This window comes from Bos indicus x Bos taurus, chromosome 3 (genome assembly GCF_003369695.1).
Source record: "Bos indicus x Bos taurus breed Angus x Brahman F1 hybrid chromosome 3, Bos_hybrid_MaternalHap_v2.0, whole genome shotgun sequence".
Lineage (NCBI taxonomy): Eukaryota > Metazoa > Chordata > Mammalia > Artiodactyla > Bovidae > Bos > Bos indicus x Bos taurus.
Window position 1 is genome coordinate 21206385 of NC_040078.1, and position 17301 is coordinate 21223685.

Genomic DNA, 17301 nt, shown 5'->3' on the forward strand with positions numbered 1-17301 from the left:
ATTTTAATGCACAGAATCAAATACAATTGTCTCTGGGGCTTCCACAGCATCACAGAAAGAATGAGCAGGAAGGCTGAGCTTACACAATCAACCTCCCCATGCTTAGACCCAAGATAACCCTAGAGTTGGGGTGGTGCAAAATAAGAGATCATGGGATCTGCCAGCCTCAGAGGAATTAAAACTACTGTACATCACTATTTTTACTATCCAAACTGAGAAAAAGTAGTGGTTCCTGGAACAGAGTTCCAATGAGAAGGACCACAAGCTCCCTTACAGCCCTGAAACTGCGGCTACTAATCCAAAGAAAACCAAATAAAATGCACTGGATGCTGGGCTACGCTCAAGACTAAAATTAGAAGTTTTGCACGCTACAAACTGAGCTAGCAGGATGACGAAGAGCCATGAGCTTTCCTCCCTACCAGCTTGGGATCAGTGGCCCAAATGTAAAACGGCTTAGCGAAGACCTAAGGCAAACTCTGAGAGCTGCTAATGAGGAACTAGGTTTGTAATAAGTGTAATGGATTCCCTCCTCCCCAGTAAGTCCCGGACCAGGCCTACTACCGTGCTGCTTCTGAGCTCAAGCAGAAACCCAGCTAGTGGGTGGAAACTACTGCCCAGAGGTGGGGTCGGGTTTAGGGGGCAACTTCACCCTCACCCGGTCTTGTAGAAAGGCCTCTCCCTGCTCATTTCCGCCCAGGTGGAACCTCAGACATCCAAGACGGAATGATCTTTTCCAATTCATCCCAAGAATGAGATTTACCAGATCCACCTTCTTAGTCCTGTTATTGGAATTTTCTGACACTCCACGACAATTCTGAGTACTTTTCTCCAAGGTCACAAGTGAGTGTTCACGCAGCACCAAATGCACTTTCTGTGTCTCAGCACACCCCCACCGCCGCATCTTCCATCTCTTCTGTGGGGGCTGTTGGGGAAATAAATCCAGACTCAAAGGAACACACATATTGATAAATAGAGTATTAGCTAATTTTATTACTGAGGAAAAAAAGTCAGAGCTCCTGCTTGTAGGTAGCCCACACAAGACTACAAAACTATTGTGGACTTCCAACTCTATTAATGTGGGATTAAAGCTGCAGTTGTCATCATCCTACCTTTAGTAAACAATCAGCATTACTCCAGGAATGATACTAGGCCTTCTCTGACAGTGCATCTACTAGACAGTACGCCGGGTTAGTAACATTTAATATTCCTCGGCAAGGAAGGCGGAGAGGCAGCGCGCCGCCGACTCCCTGCCGCAGAGGGCTGGGGCGGAGTCGGAGTCGCCCTGGGGGGCGTTTTCAACAGTCCTGTGGTGAGCCGGGGGTGTGCTCCCTCTACCGCGCGGGACCGCGGGCCCCTAGCCACCCGCTTAGAGGTTTGGACTCTTCGGCGTGGTGGTCTTTAGCCAAGCATTTCAGAGAGGAACATGTCATTCCAATTCGAGAGCATACAACAGTAAACAATCGTGGTCAGCGCGGTGGCGGACAGAAAGGAGGCAGGGAAAGAGTAATCAAAGTGATCTAACGAAAATAGGCATTTTCCGTTTTCTTTTGGCCTTTTCCCTCAGTGGCCAGAGCACCAGCACGCGCGCTCTCCGTCCCTCCCCGGGCTGCCTCCACTCCCACTCGCTGTCTCCTCTTCTTCAGCTTTCCCTGGTCGACCCTCCCTTCCCCTTAGGATGGACGACCCCAGACTGCGGCTGAATCGCAGTCCACGGTGGGGAGCTCGCTTCGGTCCCAGTGCGCACATGTCCAAAGTCGGGACCTTTGCCTTGTTTTTAATCAGCTCCGGGAACAAAAGCGCCTCCGGCTTGGAGAAACCTTTCCCGCCTTCCGTTTCCAGAGTTCCTCGTAGGTCCAAAAGCTTAAAGCACACACTGGAATTCTTCGTTGCCCTAGGACCTTGGGGGTAGTATGCATCCTTCACCCAGCATTTATGATGCGGTGGACATGAGTTTGAGTAGGCTCCGGGAGTTGGTGATGGACAGGGAAGCCTGGCGTGCTGCAGTCCATGGGGTCGCAAAGAGTTGGACATGACTGAGCAACTGAACTGAACTGAACTACTAGGTGCGAGGCCCTGCCCTGGAGGACCCGCTGCATCGCGAGCAATTCCGAGATGCCTGCGGGTCGGAGTCCACAGCTGGAGGCACAGGGCGTGGGCAACGCAGTGGGGGCACAGCCGGTTCGTGTCCTTGGCACGGAGTGGTAACGTGGACGCCCTCAGTCCGGGAGGCTGCGGTAGTCACCTGGCGCAGGGCGGGCATTGAGATGGGGAGGAGCCGGTGGGAAGGCTGTGGATCTGGCTTTCGGCCGTCAGAACCCCTTAGCTGACTCTCAGAAGTTCTATCGATGTCCAAACGTGACCAGCGACACCAACTCCGGGCTTCAGGGTCTCGCGCACACCTCCGGTTTCCGAAGTATGGGAATATGAAGGTAGTCCCGGAGAGAGGCTGCAAAGCAATTTCTGGGATCAGGACACAAATTAAGAGCACCAAGTCCTCGTGTCTCTGTGGCGCAATCGGTTAGCGCGTTCGGCTGTTAACCGAAAGGTTGGTGGTTCGAGCCCACCCAGGGACGTACCCTTTTACTTGCTCAAAGTCCTTTCTTGCAACTTCAGGTTATCTCAAAGTTCTGGAGGCTGCAAAGTCCAAGATCAGAGTCCGGGACAGATATAGTTCTTGGTGAGGGTCTTCCCAGAGGCTTGCAGAAGGCTTGTACACTGAGAAAGGAAACTGCTGCCCCTTCTGTTTTTATAAGAACACTAATCCCAGCATTAGTGAGGGCCACACCCTCAGAAACTCATCTAAACCTAACTACCTGCCAACGGCTCCATCTTCTAATACTGTTACACTGGGGAGTTAGTGATTCAACATATGAACTTGGGACGTTCAGTGCAGAATAGGTGGTAACATAGACATTCCTCAAGTGTCTAAAATGCCTTCATAGTGACTTAATTGCACAGACTTAATAGTCACATGAGTGGGAGAGAAGTTGTCCTGTGTAGTTCTTTTATTTTTTCTTCCTGGAGAGATTGTGTGTGTGTGTTTATACACAGAAAATCAAGGAATTATAGAAAGGTACATATATTGAGAAAATTCTCACCTCCACTACTCATTCCCAAAGGCCAAATACCAACCTGGTGGTTATCAATAAACAAATTTATTTTAAATAAAATTTAAAAAATTTATTTTTAATAAAGTCAACAGCATGACTTTATAATTTTTATAACAAAATAGTCACCTACTTTATAAATATATAAAAAACCTTGGGCAAACCAGGCTATATTCACCTGCTGTAACTCAAACTTGACTATAGGATGCTGAAGCCACAAGGCCAGCCATGACTGGCCAATTTCTATGACTTCTTAAAGCATTGGGATCTAGAAATCCCACAGAATTTTCTTTTGCTTCTTTCTCCCCTTGTTTGCTTGTCTGATTTGAGCTAGAAGCTCACGGATAATTAATTTAACAAACAAAAATGAAAAGAAAAAAATCTAAAACCTCTACATTTTGAAATTTCATTTGCATTACCAGTATTTTTGTGGAAAAGAGAATCTAGCTATGGCATGAAAAGCAGCCAGTTAAAAGTATACATACATACATATCTCCAGTCCAGATATCATACAGGTCTAAAAACAACAAATAAATATTCTCAAATAAATGAAAGAATTCAGGAAATTAAAAAACCTTCTTTGAAAAACCTATTTGATACAAAATGCAGCTAATGAGATGCTTTCACAATTAAAAATCTCAGGACTAGAACTGTACAACACAAAGCATGAACCCAGTGGAAACCATTAACATTAATAATAATGAATCAATATTGGTTCATCAATTGTAACAAATGTACCACACCAGTTCAGGAAGTTAATAACAGGGGAAGCAGTGTGGGTGGAGGAGAGAGAGCACATGGGACTATTTATTTTTAATCTCAAGAACAGAAAGACCGTATTTGCTGGGTATTATGCATTTGTTCCTCCAGATATATTCTCATCATTAACCACCCTATTATACACCCCAGAAAGAGTCTTCTTGAACTGTGCAGAAAGACTCTGCCCACTGCTTCTTGTTGGCTACAGCCAATGGGATGTACTGACTGGGAATGGGGAGGGTGGGAGGAATACGAAGTCAGGATAATTGTTTCCTGCAGGTTGGCAGTAGTTGTGTTCTTTGCCACTCCCCAGGACAGTTACTGTTCAGTGGCACTATACTATAGTTACAGCCTTACCTACAACTATTGCTTTCCCAGGTTCTAGAAACAGCTCTCTCCCCTTGGCCAATCAGGCCTAGTAACTGCTCTTCACTATAGCTAGCCCTAAGATGTTGCACCATCTGTTTAGTGACTGCATCCCCTTCTTAGAGCCCAAGAATACTGAGTTGGTAGGTCCCAGGAAACCCTTACTCCTCAGCAGGTCTGGGTTTCAGAGGGCCTCAGGGAATATGCCACAAAGTTATCTGAGAGCTCATTGCATCTGTTTAGCTCATTAGCAGAAGTACAATTACAACTTTCTTCCTTCAGAAAATACCCCTAATAAAACTTCTACTGTCTTGCAGGGAAATTTTTTTTCTAAGAATGACATAAAACTCAAAATCCCTAGGGAAAGAAAAAAACCCCAATACCTTTACCTACATAAAAGGTTTAAGAATTTGTTTAGCTAAAAAAGGGCTTCTCTGATAGCTCAGTAGGTAAAGAATCTGCCTGCAATGCAGGAGATCCCAATTCGATTCCTGGGACAGGAAGATCCCCTGGAGAAGGGAAAGGATACCAACTTCAGTATTCTGGCCTGAAGAATTCCATGGACTGAGTTGAACAGATCTGAGCCACTTTCACATGTACATATGTAGCTTAAAAAAAAAAGGTAAATGAAGCACTCAACATCTGGCAAAGCCAAGGCCTGGGTGATTCAGCTTGTAAAGATATAAGTCACTTTTATTATTACTGTCATTATTTTTTTTATTTTTGACTATGCTTGGTCTTTGTTGCTGCACAGGCTTTTCTCTAGTTGAGGTGCACGGCCTTCTCATTGCAATGACAAGCCACTTTTAGATTCAAACGATTTATTACTTACATATACAACAAAAGGAAGAGTAGTTGAAGGTATAGACTTCACGACTCCTCATCTCCAACATCCAAAAAGATGTCACTGAAACAAAAGGGGTCAGTGACTGTAATGCAAGTTGTGGGATACTCTGTTATTGAGGAGTTAATTCTAGACTGCAGCTAAGAGTTTTACAGTCTGCAGCTGTCCTCAGAGAAGGAGTGGGGAGGTAAGCAGAATGCCTTAAGTGTGATTAGAAGCTGCAAGGCAATGAAAAACTGTCCCAGGGTAGACAGGGAGGGGAATGGAAACTGTCTCCTGGCTGCTCTTCACAGGCCTCCCATCCTCTCCTGTTTGGGGACAATCACAAGGTGCTTTGCCTTGTGGTAAGTTTCACAATAGTTGCACTTCAAGTCTTCGCTTGTGTGGCCTGTGCAAATACATAGAATGTCACTTGGGTGCCACAGCAGAACTGTTCCTCTACAATATTCAAAAGACAACAAATTGGTAAAATACTTGAATCATTACAACATATGAAAAGCTTTTTTATTTAGTATTTATGTTTAGCAAGCTTATATATGCACATAGTTTAGAAAGTCAAACACTTACAAACCTGGTAATGAAAACCGACAGTCCCCTGAACCTCTCTGCCATTTCTTGGTCCCTAGAAGTAACTACTTTAAATTCTTTTAATCAGTGATTGGCTATTAATCTGTTTCTATAAACAAATAATGTTAACTCTTGATTTTCTAGTTTTAGGCACTTTATCTCTCCTTTACATACTCCCACTACACTTAGCACTACACACACGTATACATTTTTCACTTTTCCATTTTCCCAATTGTGACAGTTAATTTTATGTGTCAGTCTGGCTAGGCCATGGTACCCAGATACTGGGGTCAAATATTAATCCAGATGTTCCTTTGAAGGTATTTTTTAGATGAAATTAACATTTAAGTCAGTAGACTCTGAGTAAAGCAGATTATCCTCCAAAATGTGAGTAGGCCTCATCTAAGCCACTGAAGGCCCTAAGAGAAAAAGACTTAGATCCCCAAAGGAAGGAAGAATTCTGCCTCTAGATTCTGTTTTCAGGTGAGAGTTACAACATCAATTCTTCCCTGGGTCCCCAGCCTGTTGGCCTACCCTGAAGAGTTTTAGATTTACCACCCTCCACAATAACATCTCTGTATACAAACTAAATTTCTATATACATACGTGGGTATCTTCTATTGGTTCTGTTTCTCTGGGAAACCCTAATATATCAATATGCTTGTGTCATAATTTTGAGAAATTAATGATTATCATTTTTACTATACAAACCATTAACAGAGAATTTAATGTGATCACTTTTTGAATATATTTTTCCCTTGGCAGTAACAATTATGTTACTTTTCCATTTGCTTAATTTTCCATGTATTTATTATTGAATTATAACCAATTTCTGTAAGGCTTCTCTCAAGAGCTTTCTCATTGTTTTCTGCTGCTGCTGCTGCTAAGTCTCTTCAGTCGTGTCTGACTCTGTGCGACCCCATAGACAGCAGCCCACCAGGCTCCCCCATCCCTGGGATTCTCCAGGCAAGAACACTGGAGTGGGTTGCCATTTCCTTTTCCAATGCATGGAAGTGAAAGGTGAAAGTGAAGTTGCTCAGTCATGTCCTACTCGTAGTGACCCCATGGACTGCAGCCCACCAGGCTCCTCCGTCCATGGGATTTTCCAGGCAAGAGTACTGGAGTGGGGTGCCATTGCATTCTTTTCTACAGCTATATTTAATTGTGTGGTTGTATTGCCATTTATTTAGTCACCCCCAAACTGATGGACCTTTGGAGAATTTCCAATTTTTTAGTTAATAAAAAGTGTTTCTTGAATAACTTTGTACACAATTTCACACTTGTATAGCTATATTGTAGGATAAACTTCTAAATGTGGATTGCTGAAGTAAAAAAAAGTTTGTGAAAATTTTTTATATTGCTCGAAAAGCACCCTGTAGAACTTGTACCAATTTACCCTCTTGTTAACAATGTTTATTCACTCTCCAACATATTAAACTTCAAAAAATTTACCATTTCCTATAGCTGAAAATTTATTTCAACTTAGTTTTAAATTGCACTACTTTTGTTAGTAGCAATGTTGAATGTTAAGTATCTTCTCATATGGGCAAGCCTTTTATATTTTCTATTCTTTATATGTTTGCTATTTTTATTGGGTTATTGGTTTATTTCTTGTTGGCTTATAGTTCTGTAAATATTAGGGAAATTAGTCTTTTGTACATGATGTGTGTTCTAAAAATGTAGATGTCCAGCATGGTATGATAAATTTGGTGCAGCCACAGGAAGGGAGGAGAACCAGAAGAGGTTATTATACTCACCGGTCCCAGAGTGGGGTCACCGCTGGCAAGCGCAGGGCCACACAGAAGCGCAATCAGTAGGGTGTTCAGTTGAACAAGTGGGGAGCAGTGAGAGCCAGGGCCTATGGGCTGCAGCCTTCACTGGGGTCCTGAGTGGGATCTAAGGAAAGCAACCCAAGATGGAGAAAGAGAGGAAGGAAAGAGGAGGAGGGAGCAGCAGGGAGACAGAGAAGTGGACAGAGGAGGGGAAAGTTAGAGTCCTGGTTGGGTTGCTTTTCAAGGGTTTCAGTTGTTTTTGTATGTGCAGTCACAAGGAGCTGTGAGAAGGATGTCGATAAACTGAAGCATTAACTCAAAATGGAGGGTTTTTAACACGATATGAGTTGCAAATACTTCCCCAAATTGTTATTTGTTTTTCAACTTTTTTTATGGAAAGTCCATTCATTTATATAGTGAAATTCATCAATATTTTCTCTCAGGACTGAGTTTGTGTCATAGAACAGCCTTTTCCACACACACACCAAGAAAAAATAATTTTCATGTTTCTACAAGAATTTTATGTTCCTTTTCATTTTTATTTTAAATCTTTGATCAATTTGGAATTTACTTTTATGTAAAGGATGTCACTGGGCTTCCTTGGTGTGGCTTAGTGGTAAAGACTCTGCCTGTGATGCAGGAGATGCGGTTTCCATCCCTGGGTCAGAAAGATCCCCTAGAGGGGGCCACGGCAACCCACTCCAGTATTCTTGCCTGGAGAGTTCCATGGGCAGAGGAGCCTGGCAGGCTACAGTCCATGCGGTCTCAAAGAGTCTGACAAGACTAAGCGACTGAACACACAAAGGGTATGATATTCATTGACCATTATTTTTTTTCTCAGACAGCTACCTAGTTATTAAAAAAATGTTCATTAGAATTATTGATTTGAGTCCCTCTTTCTACTATATTACATTTTTTATGTATTTTGGTCTATTTTTGGACTTTATGCTGTCCTATTGATTGCTGTTTCATTCATACAAGATATTTTATCACTTTAATCATTATAATTTATGGCATTTTAATATTTCATAGGGTTAGTCCATCCTCATTCCTCTTTCTAAAAAAGAATTTCCCTGACAGTTACTGCTTGTTATTTTTCCATTTAAACTTTAGGATTATGTTATCTGGTTTGAATTTAAAAAAAATTTCTTGACATTTTAATGAAAACTGTTAAATTCAGACATCAGGTTAAGGAGAGGTGTTCTTTCTGATGTTGAGTATCCTACCCAAGAACATGGTACATCTTGGTTGATAGGAAAGGAAGTTGCTCTAATACAGCTGTTCCTGAACTTGAGCATTTATCCAAATCACCTGGTGAGTCTGTCTGTTGGGCCCACCTCAAGAGTTTCTGAATCTGCAGGTCTGAGGTAGGGCTTGAGGATTTGCATTTCTCAAAAGTTTCCAGATGATTTTGGTGGTGCTTGTCTTGACACAACACCTTGAGAATTGGCTACTGTATTGATGATTTTGGAGATGGTTCCATATATAATGGAGTCTAAATATTTACAAACTTTAAAAAAAGTAGGACTGGCCAATGATCCTTCTGAAGAAGTGGGAAGATCTGTATGACCAATTAAGAGGGAATCTCTGCATTGTGATGAAGAAGCCTAATGACTGGTGCCAAACTCGGCTTCCACTCACCTTGAAAACACGGACTTTACTCACACCACCCATCACAACACTGAATGGGAGATTTAACAGGGACATTGTAAACAATTTCGAGCCTTCCGGGTAGAGCAAAGTTCGATCCATAGTTAACTCAAAATGACCGATCAATAGCCAATTCAAAAAGCTTGCGTGCAGCGTTCCAGAGAGACAGGATGTATTCATCCAACAACAGCACTGCAATCTGCCCATCTGCCCTGCTCCAGGCCTTCATCCTTGCTCCTCCCGATCCTTTCCCCCTTTCTTAGCTCTTCCGCGTCCCTCCTTCTCAGCGTCTTCTCCTGGGCCCTCTCTTCTTTTTCTTTTGGAGATCAGTCCTTTGAGGCTGATGGACGTTTCAAAACCCAGAAAGCAAAGGCACTTTGCTTAGCACCTAACGGCGAACATTTTAACTACCTAAGAAGGCACTTCAAAACCTCATCCAGAATTTCCCACTGACTAAAAGAGAACGAAAGTGTTTCCGTTTGGTCGTGTCCTAAGACAGTGCAGGCCCCAACTTTTTGACACCAGGAAGTAGGTTCCTGACACCAAGAAGACAGTTTTTCCACAGCTGGGGTGGGGGTGAGGGTGAGGGGGGTGCGGGGTGCGGGGATGGTGTTCGGGAGGTAATACGAAGGATGGGGAGCGATGGGGAACAGCCGATGAAGCACACCTCCTGCTGTGCAGCCCGGTTCATAACAGGCAGCGGACCCGAGGGTTGGGGACCCCTATCTTAAGACGTCTTCTAGGTGGGGCAAGTCGAAACAGAACAAAGGGCGAGCTCCGCGGGCCCCGGATTCGGTCCTCGGAGGAACCTGGTTCCAGGGAGCCGTGGATCAGGGACCCCAGGTCTCAACCTGAGATGCTGGAATCGGTAGCCCCGATTCCTCTTTTTGCTGAAATTCGGGCAAATAGAGGCGATTTCTGGAATAGTTAACTGAAGTTGAAAACAGCAGTGACAACAAGTTATTTAGAAGCTGCTGGTTCAGTTGGCAGCGAATAAAGGAAGATTGAATAAAACCGAAGGTGGGTAGGAAAAACAAAAGCTTAAGTCGCCCAACGTGGGGCTCGAACCCACGACCCTGAGATTAAGAGTCTCATGCTCTACCGACTGAGCTAGCCGGGCACCAGTGCAAGCTGTGTTTCCTATAGAAGTATAGTTTCTTTCAAAGGCCTACCTTCATGGTCAAAGATACACGAAATTTAATTTGAAAGAATTCTCGGGCTCTAGGATTTTATAAATGTACTAGAAGCCTTTGCCACCAAAAAACTCGACCCTTCGATAGTGACGGGACTGCGAGAGGCCAAGGGGGCTCGCGGAGGACCCAGGAATCACGAATCCTGAAACCCCGACGTTACTTCAGATTCCTTTTATACAGGTTTTGAGACCTTTTGGTTAGCAAATTCCTTTGAGAACCCGGTGTCTGGGACCCGGAATACTGAAAAGGAGGCGAAGAAGCGCGAGGGAACGGGGATGACAGGCGCAAACTGCCGCAGGGACTAGGAGGGGAGCGGGAACCTGCTCTCGAGAAATATTGGTGTTGAGCCTCCTGCTTCCTTCCGGGTCCGAAACCCTTTTCCCGGTTCAACCATTAGGACCAGGGGGTGAGATGGAGGTGGAGCTGACGGACGCGTCTCTCGGAAAATAGGTCCAATTCACTATTCATTTGGGGCACGATTTTGTTTTTAAATACTAAACTTCGTGTGACCTGAGTAAAAGACCATATTCATTACGTGTAAAAGCCCCACTGAGATTTCAAGTCGGATGGAATTCAGAGCCTCAGGCGTGGGCGCTCACGGGAGATTTCTCTCCACTCTCCGAAACGTTCATTTCTCCAACTTCTGGAAGAGGTGCTGAGTTCCCGAGTCACCCGCGAAAAGCTGTCTCCTCTGCTCAGGTGAAGGCAGGCTTTTCTCGAAGCTCCGAGGCGCTGCACATCGCCCCGAAGCGCCTCTGCCGGGGCTGGTTAGGTTCGCCTAGGTCGATGAGCCCATAGAGTGAGCTCCACGGAGTGAGTTATTCGTCTAATTCATAGACTGCATATTCTGCGGTGCAGTCTTGAGCAAAAGAGGATTACAAACTTTTTTTTTTTTAATAGCTAAAAGTCTCCGAAAAACAGACTGCTGACGCGAACTACAATCATATGCCGTGACTCGGATTCGAACCGAGGTTGCTGCGGCCACAACGCAGAGTACTAACCACTATACGATCACGGCGTGCTACTTTCGCGGCGGCGCAGTGCGGCTGGATTTAATATCCTTTGAAACAGGACTGTCTTACTGTAGCTTTCTTTACCTAATTGGCGCTATTTGCACAGAAAATTCCAAATGTTTCCACTCACAACTTCGAAGCCAGGTCTGACACCCGAATCTGGGTCCGAGAATCCTGCGGTGCCGGCACCAATATCACCCCCTTTGCTGGACGGCGGCGCACTGTCGAGATCTGAGAGGTCTGTCGCCTGCAGCCCGGGGACCGCGTCCCCAGTCGCCTTCCTCAAACCACTTCTCTCTTTCCCCTTCAAATATTCAAGGCGTTCGGCCTAGGTAACCAGAGCATTTGCCTATTTACACCTCCACCTGGTACCCTGGAGCTGATATTTCTGTTTCCTGAATGTTGGAACCGAAAGAGAAGCGGAGCTGGTGAGTTGCGAAAGGCTTTGAGGTCCCTTTATTTTTTTCTTGCTTCCCTCACCGTTCCTTGGCGCCCGCTCTCAGAAACTAAGGACTCTTGGGCTGACTTCAGTAAATCTAAGTCGCCTCAGAGTATTCAGAAAAACAAATAAAATCAGCCTCCTTTACAGACATTACCTAAGGGCCCCCCAGAGGACAATTATCGTAAACTGGTGCGAAGCAAGAGGCCAAACCCAGCAGATAGGCTTGGCTTGGTAGCTGCAAGAAAACTGGAGCTTCACTCTCGTTAGAATCTCCTTGAAGGCTTAGAGTTTGAGGACAAAGGGTGGTCAAAAGATCTCTCTCCCTCCGTTTGGCCTTCACAAGCAAGGTTTGGGCAGATGAAAAGATAGGCACTGCGTTGGCCGGGAATCGAACCCGGGTCAACTGCTTGGAAGGCAGCTATGCTCACCACTATACCACCAACGCACACAGGAAGCAAAACCGCTTTATTTCCCTATGACGAGTTGATTATTTTGGTCTGACTTTCATGTTTAGGGATTTAGGTTGAGTAATATTCAACACAAAGCCAAAGGACGAAAAGTAAAAGAAGACCTCTAGGATTTCTTCTGTGAGTATATTAAAAATTTTGTGATAGTTTTTTAGTTGTTTCAGAGGTTTAACGAAAATCGATTTAGCTTATTTATTGTCTTTTGAACCGTGCCTCTGCAATCCAGCGGACAAGTTCAGGCCTTAATGTGGGTGTTATCTCTGTACATATATTGTTAAGCGTTTCAGACTGCTTCCTTAGCACAAAGGCATAGAGGTAAAGTTGCCATTGAAAAGCTACATTTTTAGGATTTGGATACATATTGCCAAATTGCTGTGTGGCGCAACCTCACCGAAAGTGTATTACCAAATTATATTAGTCAATTAGATATAATCTTTTTATTTTTACGAAAGTGTAACATAAAAATTTGGAGTCTCATTTTAACTTGTATTTACTGTACTATTACTGAAGTTGATCATTTTTCATAAACTTTACTAATTATTTGTATTAGTTTTGAGAACTAAATCATACACTTGTTGACTTTTTCTATTGGGTATTTGTTTTATATGTATATTACTGACATGCTAGTTTGCCATTTGTCTTTTAATATTATTTATAGGCTTTCAGATGGGCAGTTTTCTGTTTTTATGTCGTTTTAACTGTCAGTTTTGCTTTCTATGTTTGTTTTTATCTTGAAAAAGTCTTCTCCAGCCCAATAATTATCCACTATTTTTAATTGTTTCAGTTCTTATATTTAATTATTTAATCCATATAATATATGAAATGGTAATCCCACTTCTATGAATTTATCAGAAAGTAGTATCCAAGGATAGACAAAGATGTATTCACACAGATGTTCATTAAAGTGTTATTTGTAAAGCCAAAATTTTAAGGACAAAAACGTAAAAGTCCAGAAACACAATTGATCAAATTCTTTTTATGAAAACCCACGAGTTTAAAAAAAAAAAAAAAGTTTATATTGTACATTGCTGGTGGGAGTATAAATTGATAGGACCTCGAAGGAGGGCATATTGGCACTGCTGCTGCTGCTGCTGCTGCTGCTGCTGCTGCTGCTGCTGCTTCGTGGCTTTAGTCGTGTCCGACTCTGTGCGACCCCATAGACGACAGCCCACCAGGCTTCCCATCCCTGGGATTCTCCAGGCAAGAACACTGAAGTGGGTTGCCATTTCCTTCTCCAATGCATGAAAGTGAAAAGTGAAAGTGAAGTCGCTCAGTCGTGTCGGACTCTAGAGACCCCATGGACTGCAGCCCACCAGGCTCCTCCGTCCATGGGATTCTCCAGGCAAGAGTACTGGAGTGGGGTGCCATTGGCATTACCCATCCATAAATGCACATATTTTTTGAACCAGCATTTCAGTTCTTGGACATTTATTTTACACATGTACAAAATGACTGGAGAAGGAAATGGCAACTCACTCCAGTATTCTTGCCTGGAGAATCCCTTGGACAGAGGAGCCTGTTAGGCCTCAGTCCATGGGGTCCCAAGAGTCAGACACGACTTAGCCACTAATGACGACAAAATGACATGTAGAAGATTATCTTTATGGCCGCAAGGGATTACAATAACATCCTAAGTGGAGAAGGCAATGGAATCCCACTCCAGCACTCTCGCCTAGAAAATCCCATGGACGGAAGAGCCTAGTGGGCCGCAGTCCATGGGGTCGCTGAGTCAGACACGACTAGGCAACTTCACTTTCACTTTTCACTTTCATGCATTGGAGAAGGAAATGGCAACCCACTCCAGTGTTCTTGCCTGGAGAATCCCAGGGACGGGGGAGCCTAGTGGGCTGCCGTCTATGGGGGCGCAGAGTCGGACACAACTGAAGCGACTTAGCAGCAGCAGCAGCTGTAGCTAAGTGTCATCAATAGGAAGCTGGTTCCATTAATTATGGAGTATCAATACAATGGATACTATGTACCATAGTACATAGTATTGTACTATGAGGAAGGTCTTCATATGTAATCTGGAGCTATTTTTAAAAATATATGTTAAGTGAAAAAGGCAAAGTTCAGAAAAGTGTGCATGGATTGCTATCATGTGTGTAAGAAAGAGGAACGTATTTAGATATATGTATGTATGCATGTACTTGCATTTAGAAAAAATTTATTTTTTATATTTATAGTATACTTACACTACAGTATAATTACAAAACTTACTATTGACTGCCTTATTAGAAGAAAACTAGAAGGCAGAGGTGAAAATTAGGTTTAATAGTTATGCCCTTTTGCATATTTGAATCCTAAACCATGCGACTATATTACCTTTGCAGAAATTAAATAAATTGAAAGAAATATGATTTTCCTTAAGTATATTTATTTCCACTGAAAAAGTGTTAGAAATAACTTTAAAAATAGTTTGTAATAAAACAGTATGTAGAGCATATTCCATTTTGTATTTCAAAAACGGGTAGAAGCCATTTTTTATGTTCTTCTGTATTTTTTATGTTTCAGCTAAGGCCACCCATGGGGAAACTGAGTAGAAGAAAAGAAGTTAATCATTAAAAGTATTCAGGAGAGAAAACGAGTATTTCCCTGACCGGGAATCGAACCCGGGCCGCGGCGGTGAGAGCGCCGAATCCTAACCACTAGACCACCAGGGACGATGGCAGAGCTTTGCGGATAGAAATATATGAGGCTAATTCAATGTGTGTCTCTGCTTACCCATTCCGTGACGTGTGTTCTTTCAGCTATCTAGATTTTGAGATTCTTCACTACTGGGCCCTCCAACTACCCCGAAACTACTTTTTCCTCGTAAAAAACTACTTTTTTTTTTCTTGAAGTAGAAAACCCTGAAAAGAACACCCCAGCTTGGCTCCCAGAGCTAAGTGAGGATCGTATGCACACGATCGCAGTTTTCAAAATTAAAGACAAATGTCCGGAGAAAAGATCTAAAGACTAATAGGAAACTCTCAGCTTCCCCTGTTTGCAGTATTTCCTGAATTGTGATCAGCGGGAAGGTAAAAGCCCCTAGCTGTGCTCTCCCAGGAATCTTTCCTTAAGGAATATAGAAGTCCTATAGCAGTTTTTGTTTTTGTTTTTTTCTTTTAAATCGCTTATGAATTTAGGCCAAACTCTGTTGACCAAAGCGAACATTACAGACAAGTAAAAGTGATTCAACCCATGCGTGGTTGGTTGTCAGCAGGATCTGGGCATAATTCGCTTGTGGGAGACTAAGAGAAGACTTTTGGAGCTTCAGCAATTTCAAATATGAAGAAGGAAGAGAGGGAGAGAGGAGAAAGAAAAGAAAACTGGAGTGCATACCTAGACTGAAAGAATCTTAAAAACCGTACCCCTCAATGTATGCAAATTAGCTTTATAGGAGACAGAAAGCAAATATGGCAAAATGTTAACAATGAATCTTGGTGAAGGGTAATTGAAATTTTATTATTTTAAATTTTTGTACATTTGGTATTTTTCCAAAATAAAAATTTGAGAAAACCAAAAATGAAAGAGACAATCAAGTCTCCTCTCAGACATTTTTTGGTCAGAAGACTGCACTGTGATTAATTCTCTGCACATAAGTTCAAATATAAAGTTTAAAAACAGCCTCCATAATTTAAGATCAGAAAACACTTCTGATAATAAGTGAAAAAGAGAACTAAAAAATTGAAGCAAAAATCAGCAGGACCTGATAGAAAAAATGAATGGTAGGATGCCAGATGTTTGCTGCTAAGTCGCTTCAGTCGTGTCCGACTCTGTGCAACCCCAGAGACAGCAGCCCACCAGGCTCCCCCGTCCCTGGGATTCTCCAGGCAAAAACACTGGAGTGGGTTGCCACTGCTTTCTCCAATGCATGAAAAGTGAAAAGTAAAAGTGAAGTCGCTCAGTCGTGTCCAACTCTTAGCGACCCCATGGACTGCAGCCCACCAGGCTCCTCCGTCCATGGGATTTGCCAGGCAAGAGTACTGGAGTGGGGTGCCATTGCCAGATGTTTTGGGGGAGTTTATTGCTTCGTTTTGCTTTCAAAGTGTCAATATTAAACAGTTGTGTAAGAAAAGTGTCAATCCTCTGGTCATCCAATCCACACTTTCCTAGGGAGAAGAGTAACTAAACACTAGACATTTATTTTCACAAAACCCAAGTAATCCTGGTGTCACAGTCACCAAGGAACCCAACAAAGCCCACTTTCTTTTACTCCATCTCTGTTCCCACTGGGCAGCTACCTGTATTCAAATGCTGAAAGAAAAATCTAACCCTCAGGGCAACATTTTGGGATTGTATCCAGGGTGGGTACAAGGCAATCCGTTTTATTTTTCTGTGTCACAAAGGAAATCAGCCTCCTTATGTTTTGGTCAACTGTCTACTTTCATCAGTTTTTCTGCCACCTGCTGGTAATTTTCAGTAACAGGAAAAACTGGAAAGTACTGCAGTATTAGCTCTTGCTTGGAGCAAGCCTCCTTTCTCAACCTCAAAGCACCAGGAGAAATCTCATCATTCAGAATAGGATTAAGCCTCCTCCTTCCTGGCACTACACACCTAAAGACGAATGAGGGGGAGTGCAATTCATTTACTTCATTCCATATTCTATTTTCTTTTTTCCTTTTTGCAAACATTTACAGATTATGTGCCGGAGTAGGTACTAAAGATACAAAAATACATGTAAAAAGCTCACAGTCTAGAGGAAAACCAAATAAACAAGTGAATAAAAGAGAATAGATAGGAGGAGATTGAGCAGATGTACTTTCCTCTGTTCTCTCTGCTAATACCACTAAAAACCCTGAACATTTCATATAGAACAAACATATGAGGCTCTGAAAAATAGAAAGAGGCAGACTAGCAAGGGGCCTCAGAGCCCAAGGAACCACACAGTGATGATTTCCCTGGGTTTTCTTAGTGCCTCATATATCCCAGACTTGGAGCTGAAGAAGCTGGCAACCTGGAAATGCAATGGATGCAGCCAAACAAAACCAAAACAATAACAACAACAAAAGCCTGCTCTCTCTAGTCAAAGGACTGGGAAAGAGGTAGCCTAGCAAAATAAAAAGCTTTTAGATAATAACTGCTCTATTCCAGCCAAATGCTACAGAAAGAACTGTGGCCCACATCAACCCACACCAGCAA

General features: G+C 43.0%; 1 long non-coding RNA gene and 5 other non-coding genes across 6 annotated transcripts; 2 read left to right on the forward strand and 4 right to left on the reverse strand.

Annotated features, from left to right (window-relative positions):
- The first annotated feature begins 2499 nt into the window (after positions 1–2499).
- TRNAN-GUU lies at positions 2500–2573 on the forward strand. Its single transcript has one exon. It is a non-coding gene; the product is annotated as a tRNA-Asn (tRNA).
- A 7539-nt stretch (positions 2574–10112) lies between these two features.
- On the reverse strand, positions 10113–10185 carry TRNAK-CUU. Its single transcript has one exon. It is a non-coding gene; the product is annotated as a tRNA-Lys (tRNA).
- A 987-nt stretch (positions 10186–11172) lies between these two features.
- On the forward strand, positions 11173–15968 carry LOC113890462. Its single transcript, XR_003510496.1, has 3 exons — positions 11173–11699; positions 12228–12300; positions 14692–15968. It is a non-coding gene; the product is annotated as an uncharacterized LOC113890462 (long non-coding RNA).
- On the reverse strand, positions 11205–11276 carry TRNAH-GUG. The gene has a single exon. It is a non-coding gene; the product is annotated as a tRNA-His (tRNA).
- On the reverse strand, positions 12087–12158 carry TRNAG-UCC. The gene has a single exon. It is a non-coding gene; the product is annotated as a tRNA-Gly (tRNA).
- Positions 14769–14840, reverse strand: TRNAE-CUC. Its single transcript has one exon. It is a non-coding gene; the product is annotated as a tRNA-Glu (tRNA).
- Positions 15969–17301: the final 1333 nt, after the last annotated feature.